We start from the raw sequence: 15,787 nt of genomic DNA, 5'->3' as shown, positions 1-15,787 counted from the left end.
ACTTAGTACACTGCAGGTAATGTCAGCACTGAGGAACAAACAGTAGATGGGAAATTGTTGAGGATACATTGTACAGAGGGCATGATTTACATTTTTCTTGAGCTCCTTATTGTAGGAGTTTAGTCTGAATTGGTTTTTAGCACTGTTGAGCAGCAGTAGCACACCATATCAGGCAGGTGCAGTAACTGTTATGAGTATTATCAGTTATATTGCAAAGGATGTTGTGGAATTTGCAACACAGGACGTAATTAAATGTATCCTTTGTATGGGATCTTACGAAAATGCACATACAACGGTTCATATGATATCTAACAAATTAGCGCCCCATGAATGATGTTACATACTTCACATAAACTTTTGTAGGTTAGGTTTAGGAAAAGGGACGTGGTGACAGTGTACCATAAAGTAACTTAAACTTTTCTTGGTTTCATGTGGTTCTGAGCACCGGTCTCCTGGCAGAAAGTTCTGTGTTTCATAACCCATCCACCACCCCAACCTTCCTCCATACAGTATGTAGACTACTTCCTCTCTATCCTGTCAGCACATTGGTCATATGATTGCAGCCTTCCCAATTACGTGTGATTATATACAAACTAATGGCGCATGACTATGTGGGTTATACACAAATTGTGGTGCATATATGAACAGTGCATGAGAACCGCCTCATTTAAACACATGCAGTCTGGTTAGTCAATAAATTTCAAGTTAAAAAAGGGCAATTTCTCACAACGTTACTACAACCTGTTCCTAATCATTACAAAAACGACTCTATGCATCATATTGTTATATTTAAAACAGTCTCATTACCCTCACAAGTGTAAAAACAGAGGGGTAAAAGGACTTGTGGCTCGAAGTGTCTGATTGGGCCCTCAACAATGATTGTGGTCTGAATAGGTTCACAAAGCCCAGAGCCAGTTTGTTTAAACCAAACTAATCCAAGCGTGGAGGCAGGACATTGAAATTGCAGGCCTCCTGAAAGGTGATCTGGCGGCAGAACTTCGTTCCAAGGACCGAAGTTTACATAGGATAAATAAAAATAATGAAGAAGAAAATAACAGTGCTGTTTGCCAGGTAGCTTTTTGTGTGTTTTGGTTACGCTTTGTGTTGTTGTGCATTTATCTGTATTGTTGGTAGGATGTTGCTTGTGAATTACCATTTCATATACACAAATATTGAAATATTACATTGGCATCTGAAAAGCCAAAAAAGAGAGAAATAATATTTAATTTAAAGTTTTGAGGGTCCAAATATAACCATAGGAAGCACTCTTGCAGACTGATTGCTGACTATCAATAGTGGCAAATTAATTAAAGGCTGAAAGACGTAAAACTCTCTAGGAATTCTTCTGTACTGGGGTGACTTCACTCTCTGTCCATCAGACGATTAGACCTGACAACCTTGTCCTGCACGTCTGCACCAGCAGTGTGGTAATCAGCAGTGTCTGTGCAAACCACAGTATGGATTTCAACCCTGGACTGCTGAGGACTTCCATTGCTCACATGTGGCGCAGAACACCTCTGCCAGGCCTGTCAGTTCATGTTCCAGGCCACTGCTGCCTAAATGGATCCTGATTGGCTATTTGGACAGGGAATTGTGCAAAAGGTTGACATATGAATCACTGTCGCTCCCCTGTTTCACACTGTAAAGAGAAACATTAGGGGGGAAAAATGCTATCCATGTACGCTACATGACATTCAATATGCCTGAGTTGACCTTTTTCTTCATGTTTAATCAGTACCCATAAATGAGGCTATTAATCTTTATTTCTATCACAGATTATTATGACATTTTGATATGATCAATGCTACTGAGAGCCTGGAAATTGGGCTGTTTTGTCTGAGTGTTTTTACTGTTAGGTCTGGTGAATGATGAATGAGTTTTGACATAATGGCTTCACCTCAGCCTTCCAAGAGTTTTGTCTACCTGGCATCCTAACTATTGACATACAACAGATATTTAACCTCATGCGTTTAGAGGCAATTTATTTGTAGGCAATTTGTAAAATGATAACCATAGATTTATAATCACAAAATGTAATGACAGCAAGGGACAGAAGACGTTGATGTAACATGGCAGACCTGGGCCCAATCCCATTTCACATTTTTACCCCTTTCACTCGTTTTCATTTGCCACCTTGCCCCTCGAAACAGAGTTACAAGGGGTGGTGGTTGAAAACTTCCCCTGTGAAAAAGGACAACCCTTTAAGACTCTGATACATCATCAGCATGCTGGTGTTTACGTAAACAAATGTGACTTGTATTGTCAGACATTGCAAATTGCCCATTGCTAGTGGTGACCTCTTTTGCATGGGCTACAGGCATCCTTTTGTGGTTGTCAGGAAGCTCACAATTCGTTCACAGCTTAAGTTCCATGCTATAAATCAGTCAAACAAGTCATCAAATAAAAACAAATACTGCTTCATTAAAAGGCAACTAGTGGTGCTCTGTAGGCTAACGTTAGCAACCTGTTCTCCTGCCCTAACATTCTGTACTGATAATAGTAGCAGCAGTAACAAGTGCAGCAACTTTGCTGCTGGACTTTCGGACATCATATGTCATCAAATGAAGGGGAATGTCACATGGAAAAATGTCAAAATGTGGCACTGTCATGCACAGATCAGCAATAACAATGTACGCTAGCTTGTAAGCTACCGAGAAATCGGCATACAACAAAGAAAATACATTTGTGGGTTGCTTTTGTGATGTGATTACCCATATCACTTGGTTTAAAATGTGCCCTTCAAATCTCTATCTGAAGGATCGTGTAGCCCTTACACTTCACCTTACCCCTCTATCCCAGCAAGAATTGGGACACCCTATCCCGACATGATGTGCAAAACAAAGGGGTGAGGGCTAAGTGGTCTGGGCAAGTGGTGTATTGGAACTGGGCCTTGCTGCTTGCTGTCGGCACTGCAGGATCACAGATTAAAAACCTCATCTAGGCGGTCCCAGGTTGCTGTGAAAAGCCCTGACAACCTAGTTACCGAGTCTTTTGTTGTCACAATGTTTTGTTACAGTCATTCTCAGCACCAACCAAGAAGCATGACCCATAGCCTCATACGCCTTCTAAATGGTATGACCCGTGCAATGAGCCAGCTAGTGAGCCGCTACGATGACTGACAACACATGAGGTTGCCTCATCGCTAACTGGGGGAGGAAACGCACTGCAGACCCTGACACCACAAAGCATGAACAAAACCATCCACACCCAGAAACAGAGTAAGTGGTTTTTGCAGGGAGAACCAAAGGTAACATTACACACTCTCCTTGGACACAAAGACAATAATTATCAGCCAGCAGAAGCCAAATCTGTGTGATGGAAAAAAAACAATCTTGTTGATCTCCTCCCGGAGTCCAGCTTGTGTGCAGGTGGAGCTGCTGTTATCGCTTAGATAGGCATACTTTTCATTGTTAAACTCCCTCCACAGACAGGTAGTGTCTGGTCACGTTTATAGGAGCCAGAGAGGAGACAGTAGTACTGGAACACTGTCGCGTGGAAGGATGGTATTTCCTGTTGCAAAAGAGGGAATGCAGAAATACATGTTTGATGCCTGTGAATGTGATTCAGTTGCCAAGACAAACACATCCCTATAGTTGTATCATGATAATCAGACGCATGCTCTTTGATTTCTGGGAAACAGGAAGTAAGGGAAATAGAATGTGTCTTGAGTCCCGCTGATGGCGCCGTTCTTTAGGAAGCAAGTTATTGCCTCATGTAAGGTGGTGGTTGGTCAACAACAGCTGCACTGATGGTGTGGTCCACTCTTAGGAGGAGAATCGCAGAGAAAAACTCAAATCGCTTACCACTGGGAAGAGAGACAGGCTGTTTTAATTGCATTGGCACAGGAAGTGGGTGGTCACTGATGGCACGCTGAGGGAGACTAAAAAAACGTTGTCCATCATGTGTACCACTGCATGTCAGCTGAGCAAAGTGAGTCATAACCGTGAGAGAGAGGATGCATGATTGGCACATGCAAGGCAAAGTTCTCTCCCAACATTGCAAAGACCCTGGATTGGTTGACTTTCCAAGAAATACAATTGGCAATGTTGGGTGGGTCGGAAACCTGACGTGCCAGAATGTTTGTCACACAGAACCATATGAGGAGCTGTCATTGGAAACTGTTTGGAAGAGGGCAAGGGCACTTTAAAAAAAAGATACTTGGCAGGTTATTGGATGAACCATCCGTCTATCACCGTCTATCACGCTCCAGTCGGAAAAACAGTGAAAACTTCTTTTCCGTCAAGAAAAGCCTTCAGTGCCAGTCTTTAAGTTAAGAAATACTGTCTTCTTTTAATATAACTGATGCTTCTATGCTATAGTCTTTAGGAGCCACCATTGTTGTTGTGAATGGAAAGTCATCTCTTCGTGCCTCACCACACACACCTAAACCATGGCTGTCGCTGCCAGTAGCTCTTCACAGGATGCTGATTAGTCAAAAGCACTGGTGGTTCGGAGCCAAACGCATTTCAATCAGGACAGACTCATTTTTATTGACATGTGGACATAAGTTGAAAAATATGTGAAGTCTTTGATGATTAGATCCCATGGAGATGGTATGATTTAAGGAGGGTGATGAATCCATGGTCAAAAAGGTGAGTCTAAATTGCCCGTAGGTGTGAATGTGAGTGTGAATGATTGTCTGTCTCTATGTCTCAGCCCTGCGATAGTCTGGTGTCCTGTCAAGGGTGTACCCTGCCTCTTACCCAGTGTCACCTGGGATAGGCTCCAGCCCCCTTTGTGACCCCCAACAGGATAAGTGGTTATGGAAAATGAATGAATGAATGACTTTGCTGTTGTCGAATTGTTAATGCACCCCAATGGCTTGTTTATCAAGTGGTGTGAGAGTTTTAAATGTCATGAGCAGCTTATCATTTCTCTGATGCTTACTGGCCAGTTGCTAGAGACATTAAAAAGTTGCATTTTCTACAGGAAGCAAATGCAAGGTCAAGGGAGTGAAACTAGAACAGAGGAAAAATGAAACAGTATTGGCCCAGCTTTTACTGCTACAAGGGGAATCCTCTGTTTTGTAAAGTGTTTCTAGTATTTTGTATTCATTAATCCAGATGATTAATTACATCTTTGTGGTCTGAATGTTGTATTAACAGATTCACTTGAGTTTCATGGTAAAGGTATAACATTCAGTTATTTTCCTAGTCGTTTTCAGTGCAAGACCTTACTACACTGCATAAAAAGTGATTTGTGGGTGCCCTTTCACACCAATCAGGGAGCGTATTCATTAATTTGTATATTTACAGTACCAAAAGGGTGCCCCAAGTTAATTAGCCACTTACAACAACATTGCTTTTTAATGAAGCATGCATCCACCAGTGTTCTTTGGGCTACTGTTTATTTAATTCCTTCATTGTAATGGATCTCAGATGCCTCATGTTTACACCAGCAGAAGTCAGCGAATGTTTTTCTAATTCACTTCAGCTTGAAGTAAAGTAAACATATATTTTCAAACTGTCGTTCCAGTGGAATCATTAAGACATTTTTCCGGTAATTATGCTGAAAAATTAAGTTTGCAATTATGCCATGTCTACTTAATATACAGTAAATGCCACATTGCTACCAGGGGTGATGACAGTGACATCTACTTGTAAGTAGACGCAGTCAGTGTGTTGCTGACAGTTTAATCGATGTGGCTTCTTGCACAAATACACAGCAGCATTGTTGATTTCTATTCTTTTCCAATTAAAGGGTAACTTAAAGGGTAACTGGTATTTCTCAACCAGGACCCTGCTTTCTCGTGTTTTAGTGTCTAAGTGACTGAGACAACAACTTCTGAAACTGCTTCAGTGTTGTGAGATCACTGAAGCTGACAGCAGTGAACAGGCTGCAATGTAACCACTCAGGACATTTGTGCATCATCAATTTATACCCAATGCCATTGACAGGCTCAGATTATTATTCTACATGTCTGACAGCATTATGGAAAGGATACCTACAGAAGTAGACCTTTTTTAAAGATTAAGATCCTTTTGGTTTAACCAAAAACACCCCCAAAATTGCTATCTGCAAACCCACCAGACCCTATCTAAATAAACAGTCATTTTAACGTGTATAGATCCACCATGTTTCCACATCTAACTTGGTGAATTAAAGGTTTATTTCAACCAAACCAGAGTTGATGATTGTTGGAACAATGGAAAGACAAACCAAGAGGGTTTTTGTGAGTTTTATTTTGTTTCGGCCATCTTTAAATGAAGTGTGTTTCACAATAATAAAATTGGTGTTTATTTAAAGGAAGTCTGGTGGGTTTGGTGATAGCGATTTCTGGGCTGTTTCTGGTAGAACAAGGAAGATCTTATCCTTTAACAAAAAGGACACATGTCGTCAGAATAATCTGAGCCTGTCAGTGGCAAAAACAAGCACTTTTAGTGGTTGTAAATTGACAGTGCACAGTTGCCCAGCAATGTTACATTGCAGCACGTTTAGCCATTGCTGGCTGCAGCAGTCTCTTGCAATACTGGACCAAATTAAAAATCTTTGTTTTCATTCATCACTTGGACACAAAAACATGGGAAAATAAGGTCCAAGTGAAAAGAAAATACCAAAGTTAACCTTTAAATACATAGAATATATGACTCTGAATGTGAAATATGATGTTATGCTATAATACAGATGTAAAAGGCTGTGATTTCTTGCTCCATTCTTTGTAAGTAGTTTGAGGGACCTCTCTGACTTCCTGCCACCGACACTGGTCGGGTTACGCCAAGGGGCGTATGAAGATTGTTATCATCCGGTGATCCGTCAGGGTAAATAGGACATCTTCTATACACAGGAAATGCATGCATTCCACATGAACTGAATGGTCAAAAAGTCCAGGACAGCTGAGGATAAGTGGCTCATTCTATGAATGGAGAAATGAAGGAAAGTGAACAAGTATTGTTTGGTCTGCAATCTGTCTTCGAGAGAGACAATGCCTCTTTGATTGTAGTCTCTGTGGCCCCTAGATTCAAGTTCAATGCCATGGAATCAATAGGCTGTGGCACAGGGGCCCCAGTTGTCAGAGGTCAAATGAGTGGGAGGGTGCGTTGGGTGTGAGGGGGGGAAAATGGGAAGTAGATGTGTTTTAAGGTCAGGCTGAGAGATTTCCCCCTGAAAAAAAAAAGAACACAACAAAGCAGCAGAACGGTGTAAGTTGTGTCTGACTTTTGACCCCAATCATGAAATATGCTCGTGACCATACTCAGTTTTGACAGGCAGTTAAATTTGCATCAGAGGCCTAATAATTAGCACAATTAGGTGCAGTTGTGCCGTAAAGAGTACCTGCATAGTATAACACAGACTTTAGAGCTTAGATCAGGCCCAAAAATCCAGCCCGACCCCACCAGAGCCCGTGCACGATCTGTCCAAGCCCGGCTTGGCCCGTTCCTTTAACTGTAATTATGAGCCCAAGCCCGGTTTAAACATGATTTTTTTTTTTTTTTTTTTAAGTATTGGGCCCTGACGTTTTGAACTAGAGTTGTTGGGATACGAATGTGGACATTGAAGGCTGACTCTCGTCTTTTTTTCCATGGCAAGCCTTCGTCATGTGCCTCTTAAGTGTCGAGGTCCCCATCTTTTTGCTGTCATATACCAGCATCATGCTGCACTTGGTATACTCAACGAAGCCGACACACACACGTTGTCACCGTCGACAACTAATTTAAAGCTGTCCCAAACCTCGGACTTCCCTTGAGATTGGGCCAATTTAAACTCTCCTGGGGCTATTTTTTCTTGACATCCAAAGGCCTCATTTCGCTGGTTAGGCCTATGCGCAGCAGGTCAAGTGTGATGCGTGCGCAGCCAGTGGCGCCGTCAAGGCCCCCCCGCCCAGGTGTGATAAGAAGTTGGTTCCATAGCCTAGGTCTGTTATGAGGAGCCTGACGGGTCGTGTCAGGTCCAGGTTGGGTTCGGGCAGAGAATCTAAGCTCTAACTCACTCATCATATTTGTTTTTATATTTTCCCCCAGCATCAAAGCATTCCCTTAATTTTTTCAAATGACATAGTGACATCACCTTTATATTTTTAGAAAATACCCTTAAATTCTCAATGATTCTGCCAATTTCTGTTTTCCTCCTCCTTTTTTTTTTTTTTTTTAACCGCTGAGCACATACAGTTTCACGGCCTTTTCTACGCTGATTCGATTCTGCAGCAATTGTTCCTTCAGATATTGTGCGCTGACGTCTGGCCAGGTTTCTTCTATCAGTGTCAGTCACTATAACAGTACCTAGAAGTCAGGGATAATCACTTTGTGTCATTTATATTTATTGTGCTCCACATTAAAGACTGGTTTCTGGAAAAGAAGTTTCCTTGATAAGCAGGAGGCCTTTGTGCTATGAAAAGAAAGCATCTTCTGGTCTGGTTAATTATGTGCTTTGGTTATGTAAAAAGATGCTCCATACACTAAAGGGTCTGTGAGACAGTCCCGTAATGAATCACTCGTGGTCTGGAGGATGTATCATCTGAGTATTAGCTCAGACAGCAGCCTAATACTGTCTGTGTCTGAGATTGTTGCCCTCTGCCCGCTGCACTACTGTCTGGAGGATGAATATCAGAAAGGAAAATGCTGAACATTTGATAACTGGCTGTGTGTGTAATAATTTGTGCATATGGTCCAACTCACACTGGAAAATAATGTATTTTTATTTACTTATTTTGTTATATTGCACACGTTTGCATATATGTTTACTAAAAGACATTACTTCCAAACTAATTTCATCTGGTTTTTTTTCTGTTCAGTATAGAGAAAGAGGAAAAACAGCCATCCCCCTTGTTTGAATGCTTTTGAAAAAAAATTTTTTTTTCTATCTATTGACAAAAAATTCGGATAAGATTAAAAAAATGAAGAATCTCTTCCATGAGCGGGGCTTTCCCCGATAATCAAAGTTGACAGGTGAGGGATCTAATTGCACCCACTTACTGCACAGACAATGGTATGTGGAAGGGTGGGTACATTCATAACACAGGTTTAATTATAGTGTATGTGTAATAGTATGTCTATTGAGTCACATACAGTGTAAATGCAAGGACTGCCCTATGGGGAAATTTGCTATTTTTTCAACATGATGTGTAATGTGTGACAGGAAGGATTTGCGGCAGGAAACTGCCAGCGGATTAAATGTGTGCCGAGTAAAAATACAGGGTCAATTTTATATTTTCCCTTAAACATGGAGCCAAATGAGAGTGTTGCCACAAAGGAAGCCACAGTATATCCTCAGCACACCCACTTTGTAACTAAACGCTGGGTCAGACTGTGAGTCTGAGCCGAGGCCATGGCTGGATCAAAGGCCGATTCTGTTGACATTACGGTGCGAAGGCATAAACCGGCATACATGACCGACTGAGTCATGAGACTTACAGTGAATCAGCAGCCTATCAGCTGAGAATGGCAAGTGTTTGTCTTACCATTGTCTGTGTTTATTCTCCTACAATAACTATGAAATCACAGTATGTGTTTGTCGCACATGTGCTGCCTTTCTCTGTGTGGCAAGCTCTCGTAGTTTTTCTATTGTCTGATCAGCAGATACTCAGATAATAGGTTTAGCCTCCAAACCACACTTGGATAAACTTTGTGGGACTTGTGGAGGAATGCTTCATTGCACTGTCATCCGAAAGAGGAAATGTAAAACACATGAAACATGAAAAGGCTGTAATTATTGTCTAAGAGCTGTGGTGAGGTTGAGGAAGGTACACTCTGTGTTGGTGGTGAAGGATATTTCATTTACTGAACTCTCTGTCGGTTCATTGGTTCACCTCGGGGGGAAAAACATTTATTTCGTCATTTGTTTTTGTTTTTTTTTAAATAAACCTAAACAAACTTGTTATTGTGGCATAATTTGTAATCTTTACAAGGAATCCTTTTTGTCTTGCATTACATGTTTATAACTCTCCCTACAATAACATCACATGAATTATTGTCTTCGAGTGGCTTACCTCACACAGGAGATGAATGGCTCTGCCCATGTGATGACATGTTAAATATACTAAAAGGAAAACACGACCTGTGTTGGCACCGAATGTGGAGAAAGCTGTGAGTTACTCAGCGGGAAAGTCAATTTATTGACTTCCTAGATCAACATGTATTCCTACTGAGTGAAATTAGACATGATAGCAGTGAAAATAATTACTCAGTAAACTCTTAAAATGGTGCCGTGTTTACCCTTTTGCGTAATGTTTTAGTGAATTCCGGGCAAAGTGAAAGATCTGTGCATGGCAGCCTGCAACAGTTAAAGAGTGACAACTTACCGTTGCTGAATAAATAATCTGTTATTGACAATTTAACAGTGGTTTTAGGCTACAAATGAATGAAAACACTCGTTTACACGTGTGCTGTATGAGTGGAGGAGAGTCCCTTGACTCAGTGACTGAACAAAAATGTGCTTCCATACTGTTTCTTTATCTGACGCACCCTCTCCAGGAATGCAAAGCCGTTTCGTCAGAGGCGGTAGAGACCAAAAGCTGTCTGAAATTCATGTGAAGGAGCTCTGTTAGTCAGATCCTGTGCACCATAGGTTGTTTGATGTAAAATAGATGGCATCTTTTCCCACATGTTGAATGCAAGGTGCAGTTCAACCACAAGGAAACTGATTATCATATCTCACTACATGTTTAGACACCCTTGTCTTAACATACCCACTTTTTTCCATCTAATCTTTATCATAATAGAGCTCTTATTGGTCTAGCCAGAGTTATTACGGCTTCGTTCCACAGTACATTATCAGCACACTCCTTTCTGTTGATCAACAGGGCCATCGTCACTACAGCGAAATGAGATAAAGAGAACAGTTATGACAGCATGTTCTCATAGGAGGGGCCAGTGAAGTCGAGCCAATGGATGGAGGGGATTTAAGAGCCGATGGGTTACTCCAGTGCACGGTTCAGCCCACAGCCAGCGCAGCTCTTCTTTTTGAGGTCACTCAGTTGGCATTCTTTTCCCAGAGGAATGTGCCTCATAAAAAAGCATTACTTATTGCTCAACTTTGTCACAGGACATTCACTTCACTGTAGCAATACTCTTGTAAAGTGGTACTTGTAAAATAGTTGTAATGGTTTGATGCTGGCAATTAGTTGGATGGTTATTTCTGTTTGATCAAAGTGGTCCCACAACAATTTGAAGCTTCAGTATTGTTGGATATTAGTCATTCTGTTGTGCAGGTACCTGTTTGCTTTATTGTTTTACTGTTTTAAGAGTATGAAAATTGCTATATTGTTTTTGTTATTTCATTTCGTTTTCAAAAAACCTGAAACTTCTATGCAACTTTAGGAATTTATTTTATTTGGGTGCAATTTGGATGTTTTAATTTATTTTATTTTATTCTGTTTTATTTTATTTTATTTTATTTTTTATTTTATTCTTTTTTTATTTTATTTATTTATTCATTTTGCTTTTGATGTGACCTGCTATGTGTGTTTAACAGCAAATAATTAAATATAATTGATTGATTGATTGAAATAACACTTGCTGCACAAATGTACAAACTATATATATTTTTCAATTATAAAAACAAACTTTTTGCAATTTTGGTCGAATAGAAAAATCATTCTACATGGATACTTTTACTAAATTTGTAGCTGGTATATTATTACAAATTGTCAAATCCTAGCTGAGGATCCATGCAGCTGATACGATCTGCATATCATGACAGACAGGTAATATATCAATAGGATCTGAGGAGCCTCTTGGATCACAGAGGAGCAGATGAGCTATAATCCAGGGATCAAAGAGGCACATTCCAGGATAGACGGACCTGTCTACAGACAGGCTCTCTGAACATCCACCTGCCTGACAGAGGAGCCCATCCACCTGCCTGCCCTCTACATGTCACCAGTTTGCATGATGTCCAGTTAAAACATGCATGAAACGAAGGCTATTTCCCTTGGTGCATGGCAAGAAAAGTTTTTTAAGGGGGACACCACTGACATTAACAATTCCAGTATGTTATTTCCATGGCCTAGGAAAGTTTAGTGGGTATTGTAAACATGACATTTTGTCTCTGAAAGCCAGAAACCACAGAAGTAAGTCTCAAATTTGTGATTAAACTACTGATTGTTTTTTTTTTCTTCTTTCTTTTTTTTCTAATAATCAAATAAGCGTTATTAGTGTTCTCAGCTGTGAAGCAGAAAATGTACCCCTGAGTGCATTCTGTGTCATCTCTAACATTTTTCCCAATCCTTTGTCTGTGCAGCAGCTCCACACTTTATACTTGAAGTATACCCTGACGTCACAAATTTGAGTTTTAGCACTCTAGTGTTTGGATCTGGAAGAGAGTTGTTAATGTTTACTGATGTTTTTGGACTGATTTAGACCATAGGAATGACACATATAATATGTATGCATTTGAAAATGGTCGTAGTTCCCCTTTAAGGCCTGGTGGCTACATTGGCTCGATCATATACCAAGTTTTGGTGATATGAATGTGACCTGGAACATTTGCTGCATGCCATCTGTGTCGTGTTTTATCTTCCTCCAATGTTTGAGTTATATTCTGTGCTATAAACCATTAGAAATCTATGAAGAAACATATGAACTTTTTCACCAGTATCAAGTTAGTAGTCAAAATTTATTATGGACACAATTAAGTTAAAAGCATGAGGATGACCAATTTTGATGAGATGAGTCAGGCTTTGGTACAAGCTTGAAAGCTACAGCAGTGGTACCCTACTGGTCCAGCCATGCGGTCCAGATTTCTCCTTAGTCATTAGTTCAAGCTCCTAAAGTTTGATACATTCAATGTCATACTTTTGTTTGGCCATGTGGTTTAGCTAGTTTGCTGTCTTCATCAAGTGGCTGTCGGTTAGTCTCTCACTCTACAGCAGAAAACAGCACTTCAAAATAAATGCTCTGTGCCAGAAATTCACTGTACTTAAAAATAAAATGTGTTATTTTTACATTCAGTCCATTCAGAATGGGCCCATGACCCACTTTTGGGCAGCGACCTACCACTTGTGAACCGCTGAGCTATGGGATGATTAAAAATACACTTTCACTTGAACATTAAATTCATTTTCTGCTTTCTTTGTTCTGTTGTTTAAAAGGAAAGTCAGAAAAATATATATTTTTAAATCCATCATGACTGATGCAGAAGAATATTGTACTGAGATTATAATGTGCACAGTTATAAAAACCCAGGTGCGGAGAAATGCCTGTTGACTGTTCTCAGTATCTGTTGGTTTAAATAAGCAAATCAGCATATTCATCCCCTGAGCTGGAGCTCCGAGTTAACCACTGTAATGTATTTGCTTAGCTATAAATCAAATGACTGTCATCTGTGTTTGCACTGCAGCTCTGGCTCTTGTCACACCTTATATTTCCTTGTTTTACAGAAACCACTGAATACATGTTCTCTGCTATAAAACATTCCCGTTCAGTGATGGTCCTCAGCTCATCTTGCATGTAAATCAGGTATGTTATCTTGTAGTGCATAAAGCACACAAAACACAGATTGGGTTATCTGTTTTTAACTTTAAAATGAAAAGGACTAATACATGACTGTTTAAAGATTTGAATAAATGATTACACGTGAAAGTTTAAACATTAACGAAGCCTTTACACTTTCCATGTTACTGAGGGAGGAAAAAGAGGGGGAAAAAGTAAATGGCACGCCAAACGGACACATATTTACATAGACAAACATGAGTGACAAACAAATCGTGCACCTGTTTCTACATTGTCTCAGTGACTCTCCGAAAAAGATCAGGAAAAGTAATAGCCGTCCGTACTCTGACTGGTCTTCAGTTTAATTTAATCTCTACACAGTCAAAGAATTATGAGCCGGCTGCTGCATCAGCTATGGAAGCTGATGATCACTCCCACAGGTCATCCATCATTCTTGTTGTACATGATAAGTAGGCCCAGGAGAGCTGGAGGCAGGCTACAAGGTGAAAGTCAACACTAAAAACATTTTGGGGAGCAGGAACCTGAAACCCACCTGACACCAAAGTGGAGTGCACCTCCTCATTTATCCTTCCGACCCGGCTGCCCCCTCGCTGGAGATGATAAAAAGCGTTGAGGCTGTAATGTTTTGCAACCTCTGATCTGAAAGCCAGTCCTGCTTACTGTCGTGGAATTATGTTTTTTTTTTCTTCTTTACAATATCGCCTCCTTCTCAACCCCTGAAAAATCACCAGTGACATTGGTTGTGTTGTTCTTGTACATTTCTCTTTTCCCTAATGTGGCGTAAAAGACTCCTCTGCCTGAGCACTCTGTGTTGGTGAAAGATGAGCTCCTTTTAACTCGACATTTAACTGACAATAAATATGTTTACAGGAAGGTATTTATTATCTTTCCCATTATGACTAACTCACTCGTCTTTGAGAGCTGATAGATAGTAAAAAGTCTCACACAGTCAATCTGCCATATGCTTTTTTTAGGACCAGGCCTCCAAATTCCCCAGATCCCAATCTGATCAAGCATCCGTGAGTCGTGCCAGTACTCCAGAGGTACCCCCGATCCACATTGAGGCTTTTGTGGATTGGACTTGTCTCTGACCTGTCGAGGCATGGACACAAGACCTCTGCGGAGTCTCCTGTGGTTTCTGGCACCAGGGTATTGGCAGTGAATCCTTTGAGTCCCATGTGTTGTGAGGTGGGGTACCAGCATATCCCATGGATGCTTGATTAAATTTGGATCTGGGGAATTTGGGGGCCAGGTTCACACCTTGAGATCTTCAAGTTCCTTGGGCCATTCCTACGGATTTTTTTTAGGTGTTTTGAGATGGTGTGTTTTTATCGGAAATAATATGTTTGGCTTTAAACCCTTTGTGATCACCAACATTTTGATTAGTGACTGTAATTTAATTAGATTATTTTTCTCAGTAACTGTAACTGATTACAACTATTTTGTAATTTAATTACATGTAACTAGTTACTCCCCAACATTTTTTTTTATTTTTTATCTATATACTCTCTGCATATGTGCTAATATCAGCCGATGTGTCAGCCTGACGGATTTATTGGTCTGGCTCTATATCAAACACACACACTTACACACACAGAGGACCTTTGTTTCACATCAACATACAGTTTTACAGTAGCTCCCATCTGAGGTCCCAAACAAAGGCTTTAAGGATTCAGGGATTCGCTGCTGTTGCTCACCCAGCGCGACTTGTATTTCAACTCTTACACAAAGATCTCCTCTCAGCTCATCTAAAAACCATACTGTGTTCACAGCTGTTGTGACATGTTTGCACTCTAACTGCTCCGGTCTTAGACATTTTAACATTTACCTATCTCGCTCGCTCACAGAGTCAACAGATCATGGAGATAGCAGTTTTTTTATCTTGGCTGGGCGGTTGTGTATTAATGTTGACCTGTGTAATTTTGTGGCCATCATGCAAATGTTGCATGAGGGGGATTCGCCTTGATTTGGCTATAGGACCGAACAAACAGCCATGAGCTGTAATCTCCCAAATTATCTCAGCTTCTAGGAAACAGCTGGGTTAGAGTAGCATCGCTAAAATCATTTCTTCAAATTACATTTACACTGTCAAACTCACTGGCTATTATAAATGTGTTGCTATGTATTTCTTGGCAACCATGAAGTCATTTGCACTTCCAAAAATGCGCCCTAAGTAACGCCGAGAGCTTACTGTTTATCATGTGGCATCAGTCCTTAAATAAACTGATTTCTCTCATCAGCCTGCTTTTCCTGTTCATTAAATCTGGAGCTGGGCTTGTTTATTTAAAGCTGGTGAGAAAACACATGCAGCTTGGCGACTCCCTCCGAGCAATGAGAGCGAGATGCAGTCTGCCTCGGCCCGTGTAAAAAGGTCTTTTGAGTCACTTTTGAGTTGTTTTTGA

The 15,787-nt window shown here is 40.6% G+C and overlaps 1 long non-coding RNA gene across 1 annotated transcript in view; it reads left to right on the top strand.

Annotated features, from left to right (window-relative positions):
- The window catches only part of LOC117268539 (uncharacterized), a 79,351-nt gene that overhangs the window by 61,506 nt on the left and 2,058 nt on the right, over nucleotides 1–15,787 (top strand). The window contains exon 4 of the long non-coding RNA XR_004502657.2: nucleotides 13,313–13,391. This is a non-coding gene — a long non-coding RNA (uncharacterized LOC117268539). The remainder of the gene's footprint in view (nucleotides 1–13,312; nucleotides 13,392–15,787) is intronic.

The sequence above is a fragment of the Epinephelus lanceolatus genome, chromosome 18 (assembly GCF_041903045.1).
Source record: "Epinephelus lanceolatus isolate andai-2023 chromosome 18, ASM4190304v1, whole genome shotgun sequence".
In the NCBI taxonomy this organism is placed as follows: Eukaryota; Metazoa; Chordata; class Actinopteri; order Perciformes; family Serranidae; genus Epinephelus; species Epinephelus lanceolatus.
This window is presented reverse-complemented; position numbering and strand designations above follow the sequence as displayed.